The sequence below is a fragment of the Lepisosteus platostomus genome, chromosome 4, assembly GCF_059453375.1.
Source record: "Lepisosteus platostomus isolate fLepPlt1 chromosome 4, fLepPlt1.hap1, whole genome shotgun sequence".
Classification (NCBI taxonomy): domain Eukaryota; kingdom Metazoa; phylum Chordata; class Actinopteri; order Semionotiformes; family Lepisosteidae; genus Lepisosteus; species Lepisosteus platostomus.
This window is the reverse complement of record NC_142614.1, coordinates 71,169,717-71,187,159: the sequence shown is the minus strand read 5'-3', so window position 1 is coordinate 71,187,159 and position 17,443 is coordinate 71,169,717. Positions and strand designations below refer to the sequence as shown.

Below are 17,443 nucleotides of genomic sequence, written 5' to 3'. Positions count from 1 at the left end.
TCCCCCCAGAGTGTTGGTGGTTTAAAGTGCGTATTGCGCAGTTGCGCTATCGGGTTCCGGAACAGGGGAGTCGGACCGAGTGCGGGGTCGAGTGCGGACTGCGCAGTTGCGCTATCGGGTTCCGGAACAGGGGAGTCGGACCGAGTGCGGGGTCGAGTGCGGACTGCGCAGTTGCGCAATCGGGTTCCGGAACAGGGGAGTCGGACCGAGTGCGGGGTCGAGTGCGGACTGCGCAGTTGCGCAATCGGGTTCCGGAACAGGGGAGTCGGACCGAGTGCGGGGTCGAGTGCGGACTGCGCAGTTGCGCAATCGGGTTCCGGAACAGGGGAGTCGGACCGAGTGCGGGGTCGAGTGCGGACTGCGCAGTTGCGCAATCGGGTTCCGGAACAGGGGAGTCGGACCGAGTGCGGGGTCGAGTGCGGACTGCGCAGTTGCGCAATCGGGTTCCGGAACAGGGGAGTCGGACCGAGTGCGGGGTCGAGTGCGGACTGCGCAGTTGCGCAATCGGGTTCCGGAACAGGGGAGTCGGACCGAGTGCGGGGTCGAGTGCGGACTGCGCAGTTGCGCAATCTTGTTCCGGAACAGGGGAGTCGGACCGAGTGCGGGGTCGAGTGCGGACTGCGCAGTTGCGCAATCGTGTTCCGGAACAGGGGAGTCGGACCGAGTGCGGGGTCGAGTGCGGACTGCGCAGTTGCGCAATCGGGTTCCGGAACAGGGGAGTCGGACCGAGTGCGGGGTCGAGTGCGGACTGCGCAGTTGCGCAATCGGGTTCCGGAACAGGGGAGTCGGACCGAGTGCGGGGTCGAGTGCGGACTGCGCAGTTGCGCAATCGGGTTCCGGAACAGGGGAGTCGGACCGAGTGCGGGGTCGAGTGCGGACTGCGCAGTTGCGCAATCGGGTTCCGGAACAGGGGAGTCGGACCGAGTGCGGGGTCGAGTGCGGACTGCGCAGTTGCGCAATCGGGTTCCGGAACAGGGGAGTCGGACCGAGTGCGGGGTCGAGTGCGGACTGCGCAGTTGCGCAATCGGGTTCCGGAACAGGGGAGTCGGACCGAGTGCGGGGTCGAGTGCGGACTGCGCAGTTGCGCAATCGGGTTCCGGAACAGGGGAGTCGGACCGAGTGCGGGGTCTAGTGCGGACTGCGCAGTTGCGCAATCGGGTTCAGGAACAGGGGAGTCGGATCAAACGTTGCAAGAAATCATTTTCGTCTGCTTTTACAGTGGATGTGTACGATTTCGACGCCGAATGTGAGGCTTGGGGAGCATTTTGACAAAATGGTAGGCAGGAGTGCTTCAGAGAACGAATGTATGACTGCTCTGTTGAAACCCCAGCTGGGGATGGGGTTAGCATTCTCACACCAGGCATTTGTGATGCTCAGAGCTGGATTGTGTCCCAAGCAAACTTGAGGACAAGTGAAAATGTAGTCCCTCCTCCGCTTTTTTCTCCCCCCAGACTGTTGGTGGTTATAGTGCGTATTGCGCAATTGTGCAATTGTATTCCGGAACGGAGTCCGATCAAATGTTGCAAGAAATCTTTTTCGTCTGCTTTTTACAGTGGATGTGTGCGGTTTCGACGCTGAATGTGAGGCTTGGGGAACATGCTGACAAACCTGTAGGCTGGAGTGCTTCAGAGAACCAATGTATGACTGCTCCGTTGAAACTCCGGCTGGGGATGGGGTTAGCATTCTCACACCAGACATTTAACATAACTTTATTAGCCCTATACAATTTTTTGCATTAGGAATTCATCCTTTCGCATACCCCAGCTTGCTCTCCATGAGACACTGACACACATACCGAGAGAGAAGCATATCATTTGTGATTCTCAGCGCTGCATTGTGTCCCAAGCAAACTTGAGGACAAGTGAAAACGTGCTCCCTCCTCTGCTTTTTTCTCCCCCCACACAGTTAATGGCTTATACTGCGTATTGCACAGTTGCGCTATTGTATTCTGGAACTGAGTTGGATCAAATGTTGCAAGAAATCCTATTCGTCTGCTTTTTACAGTGGATGTGTGCGGTTTCGACGCCGAATGTGAGGCTTGGGGAACATGTTGACAAAAATGTGGGCTGGAGTGCTTCAGAGAACGAATGTATAACAGCTCCGTTGAAACCCCAGCTGGGGATGGGGTTAGCATTCTCACACCAGGCATTTGTGATGCTCAGAGCTGGATTGTGTCCCAAGAAAACTTGAGGACAAGTGAAAACGTGCTCCCTCCTCTGCATTTTTCTCCCCCCAGAGTGTTGGTGGTTTAGAGTGCGTATTGCGCAGTTGCGCTATCGGGTTCCGGAACAGGGGAGTCGGACCGAGTGCGGGGTCGAGTGCGGACTGCGCAGTTGCGCAATCGGGTTCCGGAACAGGGGAGTCGGACCGAGTGCGGGGTCGAGTGCGGACTGCGCAGTTGCGCAATCGGGTTCCGGAACAGGGGAGTCGGACCGAGTGCGGGGTCGAGTGCGGACTGCGCAGTTGCGCAATCGGGTTCCGGAACAGGGGAGTCGGACCGAGTGCGGGGTCGAGTGCGGACTGCGCAGTTGCGCAATCGGGTTCCGGAACAGGGGAGTCGGACCGAGTGCGGGGTCGAGTGCGGACTGCGCAGTTGCGCAATCGGGTTCCGGAACAGGGGAGTCGGACCGAGTGCGGGGTCGAGTGCGGACTGCGCAGTTGCGCAATCGTGTTCCGGAACAGGGGAGTCGGACCGAGTGCGGGGTCGAGTGCGGACTGCGCAGTTGCGCAATCGGGTTCCGGAACAGGGGAGTCGGACCGAGTGCGGGGTCGAGTGCGGACTGCGCAGTTGCGCAATCGGGTTCCGGAACAGGGGAGTCGGACCGAGTGCGGGGTCGAGTGCGGACTGCGCAGTTGCGCAATCGGGTTCCGGAACAGGGGAGTCGGACCGAGTGCGGCGTCTAGTGCGGACTGCGCAGTTGCGCAATCGGGTTCCGGAACAGGGGAGTCGGACCGAGTGCGGGGTCGAGTGCGGACTGCGCAGTTGCGCAATCGGGTTCCGGAACAGGGGAGTCGGACCGAGTGCTGGGTCGAGTGCGGACTGCGCAGTTGCGCAATCGGGTTCCGGAACAGGGGAGTCGGACCGAGTGCGGGGTCGAGTGCGGACTGCGCAGTTGCGCAATCGGGTTCCGGAACAGGGGAGTCGGACCGAGTGCGGGGTCGAGTGCGGACTGCGCAGTTGCGCAATCGGGTTCCGGAACAGGGGAGTCGGATCAAACGTTGCAAGAAATCATTTTCGTCTGCTTTTACACTAGATGTGTACGATTTCGACGCCGAATGTGAGGCTTGGGGAGCATTTTGACAAAATGGTAGGCAGGAGTGCTTCAGAGAACGAATGTATGACTGCTCCGTTGAAACCCCAGCTGGGGATGGGGTTAGCATTCTCACACCAGGCATTTGTGATGCTCAGAGCTGGATTGTGTCCCAAGAAAACTTGAGGACAAGTGAAAACGTGCTCCCTCCTCTGCATTTTTCTCCCCCCAGAGTGTTGGTGGTTTAAAGTGCGTATTGCGCAGTTGCGCTATCGGGTTCCGGAACAGGGGAGTCGGACCGAGTGCGGGGTCGAGTGCGGACTGCGCAGTTGCGCAATCGGGTTCCGGAACAGGGGAGTCGGACCGAGTGCGGGGTCGAGTGCGGACTGCGCAGTTGCGCAATCGGGTTCCGGAACAGGGGAGTCGGACCGAGTGCGGGGTCGAGTGCGGACTGCGCAGTGGCGCAATCGGGTTCCGGAACAGGGGAGTCGGACCGAGTGCGGCGTCTAGTGCGGACTGCGCAGTGGCGCAATCGGGTTCCGGAACAGGGGAGTCGGACCGAGTGCGGGGTCGAGTGCGGACTGCGCAGTGGCGCAATCGGGTTCCGGAACAGGGGAGTCGGACCGAGTGCGGGGTCGAGTGCGGACTGCGCAGTTGCGCAATCGGGTTCCGGAACAGGGGAGTCGGACCGAGTGCGGGGTCGAGTGCGGACTGCGCAGTTGCGCAATCGGGTTCCGGAACAGGGGAGTCGGACCGAGTGCGGGGTCGAGTGCGGACTGCGCAGTTGCGCAATCGGGTTCCGGAACAGGGGAGTCGGACCGAGTGCGGGGTCGAGTGCGGACTGCGCAGTTGCGCAATCGGGTTCCGGAACAGGGGAGTCGGACCGAGTGCGGGGTCGAGTGCGGACTGCGCAGTTGCGCAATCGGGTTCCGGAACAGGGGAGTCGGACCGAGTGCGGGGTCGAGTGCGGACTGCGCAGTTGCGCAATCGGGTTCCGGAACAGGGGAGTCGGACCGAGTGCGGCGTCGAGTGCGGACTGCGCAGTTGCGCAATCGGGTTCCGGAACAGGGGAGTCGGACCGAGTGCGGGGTCGAGTGCGGACTGCGCAGTTGCGCAATCGGGTTCCGGAACAGGGGAGTCGGACCGAGTGCGGCGTCGAGTGCGGACTGCGCAGTTGCGCAATCGGGTTCCGGAACAGGGGAGTCGGACCGAGTGCGGCGTCGAGTGCGGACTGCGCAGTTGCGCAATCGGGTTCCGGAACAGGGGAGTCGGACCGAGTGCGGGGTCGAGTGCGGACTGCGCAGTTGCGCAATCGGGTTCCGGAACAGGGGAGTCGGACCGAGTTTCGGGGTCGAGTGCGGACTGCGCAGTTGCGCAATCGGGTTCCGGAACAGGGGAGTCGGACCGAGTGCGGGGTCGAGTGCGGACTGCGCAGTTGCGCAATCGGGTTCCGGAACAGGGGAGTCGGACCGAGTGCGGGGTCGAGTGCGGACTGCGCAGTTGCGCAATCGGGTTCCGGAACAGGGGAGTCGGACCGAGTGCGGGGTCGAGTGCGGACTGCGCAGTTGCGCAATCGGGTTCCGGAACAGGGGAGTCGGACCGAGTGCGGCGTCGAGTGCGGACTGCGCAGTTGCGCAATCGGGTTCCGGAACAGGGGAGTCGGACCGAGTGCGGGGTCGAGTGCGGACTGCGCAGTTGCGCAATCGGGTTCCGGAACAGGGGAGTCGGACCGAGTGCGGGGTCGAGTGCGGACTGCGCAGTTGCGCAATCGGGTTCCGGAACAGGGGAGTCGGATCAAACGTTGCAAGAAATCATTTTCGTCTGCTTTTACAGTGGATGTGTACGATTTCGACGCCGAATGTGAGGCTTGGGGAGCATTTTGACAAAATGGTAGGCAGGAGTGCTTCAGAGAACGAATGTATGACTGCTCCGTTGAAACCCCAGCTGGGGATGGGGTTAGCATTCTCACACCAGGCATTTGTGATGCTCAGAGCTGGATTGTGTCCCAAGCAAACTTGAGGACAAGTGAAAATGTAGTCCCTCCTCCGCTTTTTTCTCCCCCCAGACTGTTGGTGGTTATAGTGCGTATTGCGCAATTGTGCAATTGTATTCCGGAACGGAGTCCGATCAAATGTTGCAAGAAATCTTTTTCGTCTGCTTTTTACAGTGGATGTGTGCGGTTTCGACGCTGAATGTGAGGCTTGGGGAACATGCTGACAAACCTGTAGGCTGGAGTGCTTCAGAGAACCAATGTATGACTGCTCCGTTGAAACTCCGGCTGGGGATGGGGTTAGCATTCTCACACCAGACATTTAACATAACTTTATTAGCCCTATACAATTTTTTGCATTAGGAATTCATCCTTTCGCATACCCCAGCTTGCTCTCCATGAGACACTGACACACATACCGAGAGAGAAGCATCTCATTTGTGATTCTCAGCGCTGCATTGTGTCCCAAGCAAACTTGAGGACAAGTGAAAACGTGCTCCCTCCTCTGCTTTTTTCTCCCCCCACACAGTTAATGGCTTATACTGCGTATTGCACAGTTGCGCTATTGTATTCTGGAACTGAGTTGGATCAAATGTTGCAAGAAATCCTTTTCGTCTGCTTTTTACAGTGGATGTGTGCGGTTTCGACGCCGAATGTGAGGCTTGGGGAACATGTTGACAAAAATGTGGGCTGGAGTGCTTCAGAGAACGAATGTATAACAGCTCCGTTGAAACCCCAGCTGGGGATGGGGTTAGCATTCTCACACCAGGCATTTGTGATGCTCAGAGCTGGATTGTGTCCCAAGCAAACTTGAGGACAAGTGAAAACGTGCTCCCTCCTCTGCTTTTTTCTCCCCCCAGAGTGTTGGTGGTTTAAAGTGCGTATTGCGCAGTTGCGCTATCGTGTTCCGGAACAGGGGAGTCGGACCGAGTGCGGCGTCGAGTGCGGACTGCGCAGTTGCGCAATCGTGCTCCGGAACGGAGTCGTCGGACCGAGCGCGGGGTCGAGTGCGGACTGCGCAGTTGCGCAATCGTGTTCCGGAACAGGGGAGTCGGACCGAGCGCGGGGTCGAGTGCGGACTGCGCAGTTGCGCAATCGTGTTCCGGAACAGGGGAGTCGGACCGAGCGCGGGGTCTAGTGCGGACTGCGCAGTTGCGCAATCGTGTTCCGGAACAGGGGAGTCGGACCGAGTGCGGCGTCGAGTGCGGACTGCGCAGTTGCGCAATCGTGTTCCGGAACAGGGGAGTCGGACCGAGTGCGGCGTCTAGTGCGGACTGCGCAGTTGCGCAATCGTGTTCCGGAACAGGGGAGTCGGACCGAGTGCGGGGTCGAGTGCGGACTGCGCAGTTGCGCAATCGTGTTCCGGAACAGGGGAGTCGGACCGAGTGCGGGGTCGAGTGCGGACTGCGCAGTTGCGCAATCGTGTTCCGGAACAGGGGAGTCGGACCGAGTGCGGGGTCGAGTGCGGACTGCGCAGTTGCGCAATCGTGTTCCGGAACAGGGGAGTCGGACCGAGTGCGGGGTCGAGTGCGGACTGCGCAGTTGCGCAATCGTGTTCCGGAACAGGGGAGTCGGATCAAACGTTGCAAGAAATCATTTTTGTCTGCTTTTACAGTGGATGTGTGCGATTTCGACGCCGAATGTGAGGCTTGGGGAGCATTTTGACAAAATGGTAGGCAGGAGTGCTTCAGAGAACGAATGTATGACTGCTCCGTTGAAACCCCAGCTGGGGATGGGGTTAGCATTCTCACACCAGGCATTTGTGATGCTCAGAGCTGGATTGTGTCCCAAGCAAACTTGAGGACAAGTGAAAATGTAGTCCCTCCTCCGCTTTTTTCTCCCCCCAGACTGTTGGTGGTTATAGTGCGTATTGCGCAATTGTGCAATTGTATTCCGGAACGGAGTCCGATCAAATGTTGCAAGAAATCTTTTTCGTCTGCTTTTTACAGTGGATGTGTGCGGTTTCGACGCTGAATGTGAGGCTTGGGGAACATGCTGACAAACCTGTAGGCTGGAGTGCTTCAGAGAACCAATTTATGACTGCTCCGTTGAAACCCCAGCTGGGGATGGGGTTAGCATTCTCACACCAGACATTTAACATAACTTTATTAGCCCTATACAATTTTTTGCATTAGGAATTCATCCTTTCGCATACCCCAACTTGCTCTCCATGAGACACTGACACACATACCGAGAGAGAAGCATCTCATTTGTGATTCTCAGCGCTGCATTGTGTCCCAAGCAAACTTGAGGACAAGTGAAAACGTGCTCCCTCCTCTGCTTTTTTCTCCCCCCACACTGTTAGTGGCTTATAGTGCGTATTGCGCAGTTGCGCTATTGTATTCCGGAACCGAGTTGGATCAAATGTTGCAAGAAATTCTTTTCATCTGCTTTTTACAGTGGATGTGTGCAGTTTCGACGCTGAATGTGAGGCTTGGGGAACATGCTGACAAACCTGTAGGCTGGAGTGCTTCAGAGAACCAATTTATGACTGCTCCGTTGAAACCCCAGCTGGGGATGGGGTTAGCATTCTCACACCAGACATTTAACATAACTTTATTAGCCCTATACAATTTGTTGCATTAGGAATTCGTCCTTTCGCAAACCCCAGCTTCCTCTCCATGAGACACTGACACACAGACCGAGAGAGAAGCATCTCATTTGTGATGCTCAGCGCTGCATTGTGTCCCAAGCAAACTTGAGGATAAGTGAAAACGTGCTCCCTCCTCTGCTTTTTTCTCCCCCCACACTGTTGGTGGCTTATAGTGCGTATTGTGCAGTTGCGCAATTGTATTCTGGAACTGAGTCGGATCAAATGTTGCAAGAAATCCTTTCCATCATGGTAAACTCACAATCCTCTCATTTAACATGCAAGTAGATGTATAAGTGCAATTTGCATTTAATGCTTCTTGGAACCAGGGTTCCCCCTGGGGGGGACACATCACACATGAAGGGCCAGTCAACTAAGGCATATAAAGTGAGCATCAGATTATGTTGCTAAAATTTAACAGGAGTTACTCTTACCTTAAAATAGAAGTGACCACAGAGGTCTGGGCTCAGCTGCCTTCAGTGTCTGTCCTTTTGCCCATGAAGTGGACGAGCGGTGGACTGCTTTAATCCAAGATGACAGAAAGGCACGAGATCGAATCTCTCCAAAGGAGGTCCCTTCAGATCACTAAAAAGAAGTGAGGAGAGTGAGGAGTTAACTTTTTAGAAGCTAGTCTATCCTTGGCCACCACATAGGCAGATCTGAATTAAACTGCTATTTCTTGAAGTAATCCACTCCTCAGATAAATGTACGCCAAGTGCGTTGTCTGACAGCAGAAGACCCTTTACATCTCTGCATATTGTGAATGCCAAGTTTCCATTCTTAACGAAAGCCCATGGGTTAAGTTTTGAACCCACAGTTTTACGATTGAACCCAAGACTAGCAAGTAAAGTTCCCCGTTTTCTCTTGGGCATCGTCGTTGCTTCAGAGTAACTTACAGAGAAAAACTAATGTCACTGGACATTTTCTCTGCAAGTTCACTGTGGGCCTTTTTTTTTAGAAAACTTAACCAAGAGTTATTCGTTAGTTGGTCTGCTTGTTAGGTGAAAATCTGAAGACGAAACGTTGCCTACTTTTGGAGCCGAGCCGCCATGGCCTTGATCAGTAACAGCATTAAGTTGCTTAGCTATTTCTATGGCAACAACACACTCAAAACACAAATATTAATGTAGTCTATACTGGAAAAAAGTGAGATATAAATAGGAGATTTCTTAAATTGTCGGTCTCCATATTTCAGAGACCCCCCCCAAATTTCACAAAATGGTCTCTTCAGGGGAGCTCGTGCCTTGCTCAGCTAAGCACCCCTGTAATTTGCACCGTGCTTGGAACCCAAACCCTAACTTTGACCTGAAATACACCCTCATTCCAACACCATTTTACAGCCTTTTTCAGCTAACTGACAATTTGTCTAGATAAGATACATTATTGGAGAACATACATTTCCAAGAGCATTTTTCAGTGGATTTGATTGTTTGTGAATTTTTTTTATTTGATTTGGGGAACATTTTCAAAGAACAGTAGACTGGAGTGCTTTAGCAACAGACTGTACGATTGCTCTGCTGAAACCCCAGCTAGGGTTAGGGTAAGCATTTCCACACTAGACATTTGTGATGCTCAGAAGTGACCTCAGAGGTCTGGGCTCAGCTGTCTTTGGTATCTGTCAACACTACATCTACACTTAATGCTTCTTGGAACCCAAACCCTACACTGGTCATTCCAACAGCATTTTTCACCTGATTGACAATTAGTCTAGATGAGATACATTATCAGAGAAGATAAAAAATAAACAACATTGTTGGAAATGTATTAGTATTTAATTAACCTGGAACATACAGTTGATGGAAAGTCAGACATTTAAGAGGTGAAAACCAGACTTTAACTAAACAATTGAAGAACATTAAATTTAAAACTGACCTGAGCTGTTTATGCATTTATTTGTAAGGAGTTGAAGCATACTTAAGTCAGTATTACCACAGACCATTTAACCAAACATTAGGACAAGACAATCTAAATATTTCACAGGATTGTTATAGTAAGCTTTCTTTGTAAACAAGCTGTGTCAATAAAGTCAATACATACAGCCTATCATTATTCAAATACCAGTGTATTTAATATTTCGAGGATCCTGTACTGCTGCTCAGATAATCTGATCTCCCATGGACTGTGCAAGCCAAAGCCGTAAGAAAAACAAATTAGGTAGGCTTCTCAGCTAGAAACAGGAACTGGTGTGGTTGCACACAAAACTAATAATCCTAATGCAGGTGTCAAAAACCTTAGGACAAGTGAAAATTTGTCCCCATCTGCAATTCCCCAATCAATATTATTGATTTTATTAGACTTTGAAATCCATAAATAGATTTTCAGCTTCTTCCTGCCATGACTTGAGTGCCCACCCAGGAATCTCTCAATTAACAGTAAAAATTGGAATTAGATTTTTATAAATACAAATCAATAAAAATACAGTACTAATTATAAGTCTCTGTGCTCGTCGAGCAACAGTTACTTATGTGCAGTACATAATTTTTGTGACTTCTCATGAATATGTATGCTTTGTTTGTTATTTTCATTGTGCACTCAAACACACTAGCACTGTTATCATTCCTACTCAACTGCTGATGAAAACTATTAAACTATAGTATACTAGTTCTTTTGTGAAATTCTGACATGTTTAATGTAGGCATCTACATTCAATATGGGGAATGATATTCTATACCCTATCTAGAAGGATAGTACAATTGTCTAAATTATATGTACAGGCATAAGTTAACAACTGTCAGGGCCAGAAGATGTCCAACACTGCTGTAGGGGAACCTAAATTACTCTTAGATTTGGAGCTTCTAAATACACGAAGGAGTATTTAAATCAACAGCAATGAGTTTATGTAATGATTCTGTGTACAACCCTGATATGTAAAATTACCTCTAAATTTAAGATGCCTTCTAAATTAAAAAAAACTCCTAAATTAAGCACACAGGCTGCTCGGTCACTACTTTCCCAATCAACTCTGAATGACTATTTTCTTTATTGAAAGAAAATTCATTTTTACCGTATATATGACTGTACTTTGCTTAGTAAAAACAAGAAACATCAGTTAAATAGCAGACTTTCTATATACTCATTCATACATAATCATCCATGTAAGCAACCACTGCAAATCAGGACACCAGTCCATCGCAGGACAGACATTTAGACACAACATGCGGAGCGGTGGCTCTGTGGCTCAGGATCTGCGCCTGTGACTGGAAGGTTGCCGGTTCAAATCCCGCAGCCGGCAGAGGAATCCTACTCCGTTGGGCCCCTGAGCAAGGCCCTTAACCCCAGATGCTCCAGGGGCGCCGTATAATGGCTGACCCTGCGCTAATGCAATTTCTTGCATTAGGAATTCGTCTTTTCGCATACCCCAGCTTCTCTCCCTGTCTGTGTGTCTGTGTCTCATGGAGAAAAGCTGGGGCATGCGAAAAGACGAATTCCTAATGCAAGAAATTGTATAGGGCTAATAAAGAATCATTGTCATTATCACAAACACCGACATGCACACTGTCAATTCTTCCAGAAGGCAATAAACCTACTAGCACGTGTTTGGACTACGGGAGGAAACCAGAGCACCTGGAGAAAACCCTGGCCAACACTGGGAGAGCTTGCAATATCCACACAGATAGCACCCCACAGTCCCAGTGCAGCAAAGCCAACCACTGTGTCGCCATGCTGCTAGATGTCATATACAGCATACTTTAGATTATATTAGTTAACAAAAATACCAGAGCATAACTGTCTAAATATCTATACTTTGCCGATAACAATGATGTAAAATTACAGAATGTTGTGACGTTCAGGGAGAGGTAACAAAACAGGTTGCCTCATTGTCAATTGATTGACATTAACTATTTAAAATGAAAGAGGTGATTTAAGGGGTTCAACAGAGCCAGTGATTGAGCTGTGATTTTCTAGGGCCAACAGCAGCCATCTCTTTTCTAGTTTACATCACAAGTGACTTGAGAAGCAATAACTGGGAAAACGAAAGATAGTAGTGAAGCGAATCAAGCCAAACAAAAGCCGGAGAAAGACAAGCTGTCAATTTTAAACTAATGCCGTTTCACCATGGAGTAGACCGTGCTGTACTTGACTCTTCTATGCATGGCCTGGCTGCCGTTGTGAAGTGCTTTGGTATCTCTTCAGATGAGAAGAGGTGCATGAATGTAAGTTTGTTTTTAGAATTCCAGTTGTTCTACCCCACACTGGGCTCTTGCTAATCTATTTCCTGATTCAATGTATTCCATCACACTGTTAAGTGTGCAATCCTGTTGTTTTTCAGTACATTGTTACCTATTTGTGTACAACGTAGGCAAAACATTTTATTACACTGGCTCTTGATGTGCAACCATAAAGAATGTCTCTATTTCGCCAGATAGCGGGGTTTTTTTTTTTGTTTTGCAGGCTTATCAAATACAGCAGGTTAATGCTCAGTTTTATTAGTAGAATAATTTGGCAAGGAAATACAGATGGTAAATTAAATGCTCCCTGCATTACATGAAATATGGAGTGTCCATTGTGCTCTTCATTTAGTGACACATTGAGCGAGCACAACTGCAATACTGGCTCTTTACACACAGTATTGTCTGAAAACAAATCCAAGAATTCCTTTTGTATCCGTGGAGAGGAAATGAAAATTGTGTAACTGTGTTATGACTCAGGATTCCTTGTAGGCAGAAAGGCAGTGTATCAGTGCCCAGCACCACCTTACTTCTGCATTAATAAGAGCTGTCAAACCCTTTCAGATTTATAGGGGTTAGAGACAGACAAGCCCCATTGCATGTCGACTCAAAAGGGAGATAAGCCCTTAAATTACAATGCAGTGCCAGCGAAGGGGAGACATGCTATCAGATACCTTAATACACTTACAGAGAGGTTATTATCATGCCCTTTAGAAAAGGCCGCTTCATCAGCAAACTCTTAAACTGGTATCTTGGTAAAAATTGAAAACAAAACATCAGGGATGCCAACTGTAAAAACTTTAATAAATATAGAATTTCTTTATTTGCATCACTGGCAATATGACACCTGAGTTGATGAGCAACAGGTAGCTAAACAATAAACTAAAATGTGAGTTTAACAATCTTCATCTCCTCTAAAGAGTCCCTGAACACAAGTTCCTGAAAACAGAACTAAAGCAGTAGAAACACTGTTACTATTACACATGATTTAGAAAGTCAATAAGAATGATAAAGGGCTGGGGCCCTGGGCTTAATTCCCACAGTGCTATCTGCACAGGGCTTGTACGGTGTGCTCTCCCCATGATTGCATGGGTCTCCTTCAGGTGCTTTTTCCTGTTTCTTTCTAGCTCTTTACTTTGAAATGCAGCTTTAATTTGATGTATTGCCCCCCTACATACACAAGCATTTTCTTTACTCTGATAAAGGTTAAATATTTTAAAATTACAATTTGTTCAATCATTTATTTACAGAAACCTAATGCAGCTACCCACCTGAAATAATATTTGAATAACTGGAATCTGTAACCAAAAACATAACTGTACACAAAACTGTTTATAGGTAACCTAATTGCTCAGTATGTATAAACAAGCACCATTATGAGTTATTCATTTATGAAACAAATTGCAGCCAAAGGACTCTCTGAAAACACTAGACCTTTTTATCAAACAAACAAATAGTGAAAATTGCATTCTGCATATGTAGATCGTTTAGTTTCATTGGAAATGAATGGAAAGCACCTACAGAATTGTGCTGTCTGAAGTGAAAATGAGAATTTAAAACATTTTTGAGATTCTCTCCTTTGCAGTGAGCATTTCCTTTTTGACATGTATTATGAAACACACTGTATTATTTTTGCTTGTGTAAGGTAACTTCATTCATATTTGTTTCTGCAGTGTATCATAAAAACAACAGAGTAGTGGAGAAATAGAAACTCCCTATACTCTCACAGACTTGAATGCTGTGTCTCCCTTGTTAAACCTCTTCAAATTTAGTCACTAGTACAGAATTGATGAGTATTCTTTCCTGTTCTCATGGGGTTACAAAACTGTGCCATTTTAATCATGCTGGGAAAGAGAAAATACTAGTTTGGGAGTTATCCAAGCTAGCTGTGCACTCATATTTGTAGTAGATTCCTTGGCCATATCTACACGTTTAACAGATTAAACTGTTTTACTGACAGGAAGCTTACAGACAATGTGGTTTGTTTCAGAGTTTGGAATAATTCTGCCTTCATTTCTCTCTAGCTACATTTAGTAGTTTTCAGTTCCCTTGGGGAAAAAGACCTTGTTGTTGATATTCATCTTATATCTCAGATAATGTGAAAAATGTTCGGTGACTTTTGAGTCCTACAGATGCAGCCATTCAAAATGCGCGGTAAAAACCCACGGTACAGTAACCTACCCGCAGGGCACCGCGGTAAGTGATTGGCTGGCCAAAATGACCGACGGGCACTCGTGGTGCATTGGTTAGTAGTGAAAAGATTTAATCATTTAATGTCTCTACTGTGCACATTTTAATCCGCTTAGTTTTGAATATTTATATGGAATTTTACCACTAAAGGGAAATTTTAGTAGCTGAGCATAAAAAGAAGAGGAGCATAACGCATCTGAAGGTCATAAACGATATTAATTTAGGAACATAAACATTACTGTATGTACATAAACTGTACTGTGTATGGCTGGTCTTGATAGTTTAAAGAAAAAATACACACCAGTCTTCCATTTCTCCCTAAACATTTTAAGCATGAAAGTTTTATGAAACGGTACCCAAATATGTGATTGCTGTATAGAATGAATTTTAATTTTTAAAAATTATTTAACACGAAAATTAAGCTGTTTACATCTTCCGCCTGAGAACAGTCACCCGTTGCTACCCAACGCAGAAACACAGCCACTAACTAGCAAAGAGAGGACATTAGCTAGCCAATATGATAAAGAAATAAATGATTATTTTGTTTATTTCTTTTGCACATTTATTTGAACATTTCCATCGATTGTACAAGCACTTGGAAACTGTCCAATCCCTAGTTCATCAGGCATTTTACCGGTCTGGCGCCGGTCTGCGTCTTCTAGGATATAATGTCAGCGAACTCTTGTTTTTATGTCCACTATAACAGACAATCTCCTTTGCTTTTAACCGAGCGTTTAATAATTTCCTTAAATGAAAATGATTTACTTTATTTCCCTCACGGGATCAATAAAAGTATCTATCATCTGTCTAAACTATGGGACAGAATTCTGGGGTCTCCCCATACCAGAGATTATGGTAGGGCTTCAGAATGGTGATTGGCTGACACCATCTGACACCCCTCTGATTGGAGAAAAAAGACGTGCTGGTATGCTATACATACAGTACTGTACCAGGAAGAGGATTTCTTTCTATTCGAAACGTGTATTTTAAAAGTTTAAGAAGTAAAAACCTTACAGCGTACACAGATTTCGTTATCTTTGTCTTATGCATAATAATGTTCACCGCTCTGTCTAGCAAATTAATAATAAACTTTATTTTATATAGCGTTTTAAACGAATAAGTAATTAGATTGCTCATAAACCTAATCACTTGCTTTTTCTTTTTATTTAGGCTCAGATTTCAACTATAGATCGTATTATTAATAACCATAATAACAACCAACCAACAAAAACAACCATATAAACATAATACCAACCAAAAACATAGATAATGACCACAATACAAAATCAAATATATCAAACCATTATACTCTCGCAAATTCCTCCAATTATCATAATCCCGCCCCTTATGCAAAACCAAACCCTCCTCCCATCCCAGTTTATCCTCTTTATCATCCTCAAAATCCACCTCAATTTTCAACATAAAGCATTACTGCTTACTGGGTTTTTTTTTTTTGGGGGGGGGGCGTCTTTCGCTGGAAATCTCGCCTGCTTCTACTTTACGAGTACAACCCCCTCTCTGCCGGAGTGCTGGCTGTGACGAATTAAACCGGTTTCACAGGTATTTTCAAAGTAGGAAGTACAGTGTTAAGTGGTAGCTGGGCTCCTCCCTCAATAGAATCGCTTTCACATGCTAATGCGTTGGTTTAACAGTCCGGGAGTGGCAAGCTTCCAATGTCAACTCGACTCGATTGGAAGACAATGAACGTATTTTAGCCCTAAATGAATTAATAGCAAACATGGTTTACATAAAATACATTTTTTCCAAGAAAGTTTATAATAATACGATCTATAGTTGAAATCTGAGCCTAAATATAAAGGAAAAGCATTTTCAGAGAGCAATCACGCTGTGTTTATGTAGAAAAAGCGATTCGGTTTATGAGCAATCTAATTACCTATTCGCTTAAAACGCTATATAAAATAAAGTTTATTTAGAGATGAATGATCAGTGTCGCAGTTTAAATAATTTTCGTAGGAGGGCTTAGACAGATTCCAAGTCTATTTTTGCAATTTACGTTGCATTGTCCAATGTGCTGTTGTAATAGTTTAGAATACAGTTAGTCTAAGCTTTATCAGCTTTATTTATGGGTTGCAATTTAGAAAAAGTCAAAAACCGCACTCAAAATGCAATTTAGAGCTTTCTGGCAAGAGGAGACACCCAAATTATAATGTAACATGCCACTTTTTGTGCATGAACAAAGTTATACTGCAATTTTCCTTAGATACGCGATTAAAAAAAATAATTTTTTTGAATCCCCGGCGGAACACACTCCATAAGAATCAGCGCTTTTATACAGTATATCGCTTTTAAACACATATATTTAAACACGCGTTTACGATTTAAATCAAAATGCGATTCAAATCAATATAAATGTTTATTTTGTAACGCATAGGTGACTATTCATTGTTATTAAAAAGACTTAAATTCGATCATGTTGTGATATTTAGAAATATAAATTTGTTTGGTGCAAGTGAGGTTTTATTTAATCTCTGACCAAGAGAAACGTTTCATTTTTTCAAAGAAATGTTTGTAAATGTGATAGTTCCATGGGATTCAATCACAGACCATGTGACATGGGAGTCAGGAAACTAACACACAGCGCCACCAGATTTGATAAAGCTATAAAAACGCTATAAAATAATGTGACTAGGTACAGAACAAGTTTACAGCACAGTACAACAATAAATGCTGACCATGACTTTAGAAGCATAAATTACCTTACACAATTTAAACACAAGCTGTCTTTAGCCCTCTAAGCTGGTTCATACAGAAATGTAGAGATCCAGGCTCAGAACACACAGCTTCATTAGCGAATACATATGCAGGACAACTAGAGAAGACGTCTTACAGAGGATGGATTTTTAGAAACATCCCATCGGTGACATCACTGAAGTCAACTCCTAGGTACTGTAACTGTCGTGTGGATAGTTTCACAAGAATCAGACAAAGGTTTAAGCATCGCTTGTTCTAGATAAAACTGCAAAAAAACCAACAACCCATAATGTACTTCTTTGCGGCTCTGTTTGCCCAAATCATATATTCACAACGTGAAATCTAGAAAATAATATTACGTAACCAAAATCCGCAATATGGAAACAGATCCTGTGTAATTGTTGACAGATGATGTACTCGTAACATTTTTACAAGACGAACTACAACATTTAAAAAATGACTTGTATGTACTTGATATCTCTAATCAATCCACGGCGACATTGTTAAAAGCAGAGTCCCAGCACAAAACGAAACTAAAACG

The 17,443-nt window shown here is 46.9% G+C and overlaps 1 protein-coding gene across 1 annotated transcript in view; it reads right to left on the bottom strand.

Annotated features, from left to right (window-relative positions):
* zfyve16 (zinc finger, FYVE domain containing 16) overlaps positions 1-17,443 on the bottom strand; it is a 96,783-nt gene that overhangs the window by 61,710 nt on the left and 17,630 nt on the right. Inside the window, exon 3 of the mRNA XM_088630599.1 lies at positions 8,266-8,416. The gene's annotated coding sequence lies outside the window, so the exon portion shown is untranslated. The remainder of the gene's footprint in view (positions 1-8,265; positions 8,417-17,443) is intronic.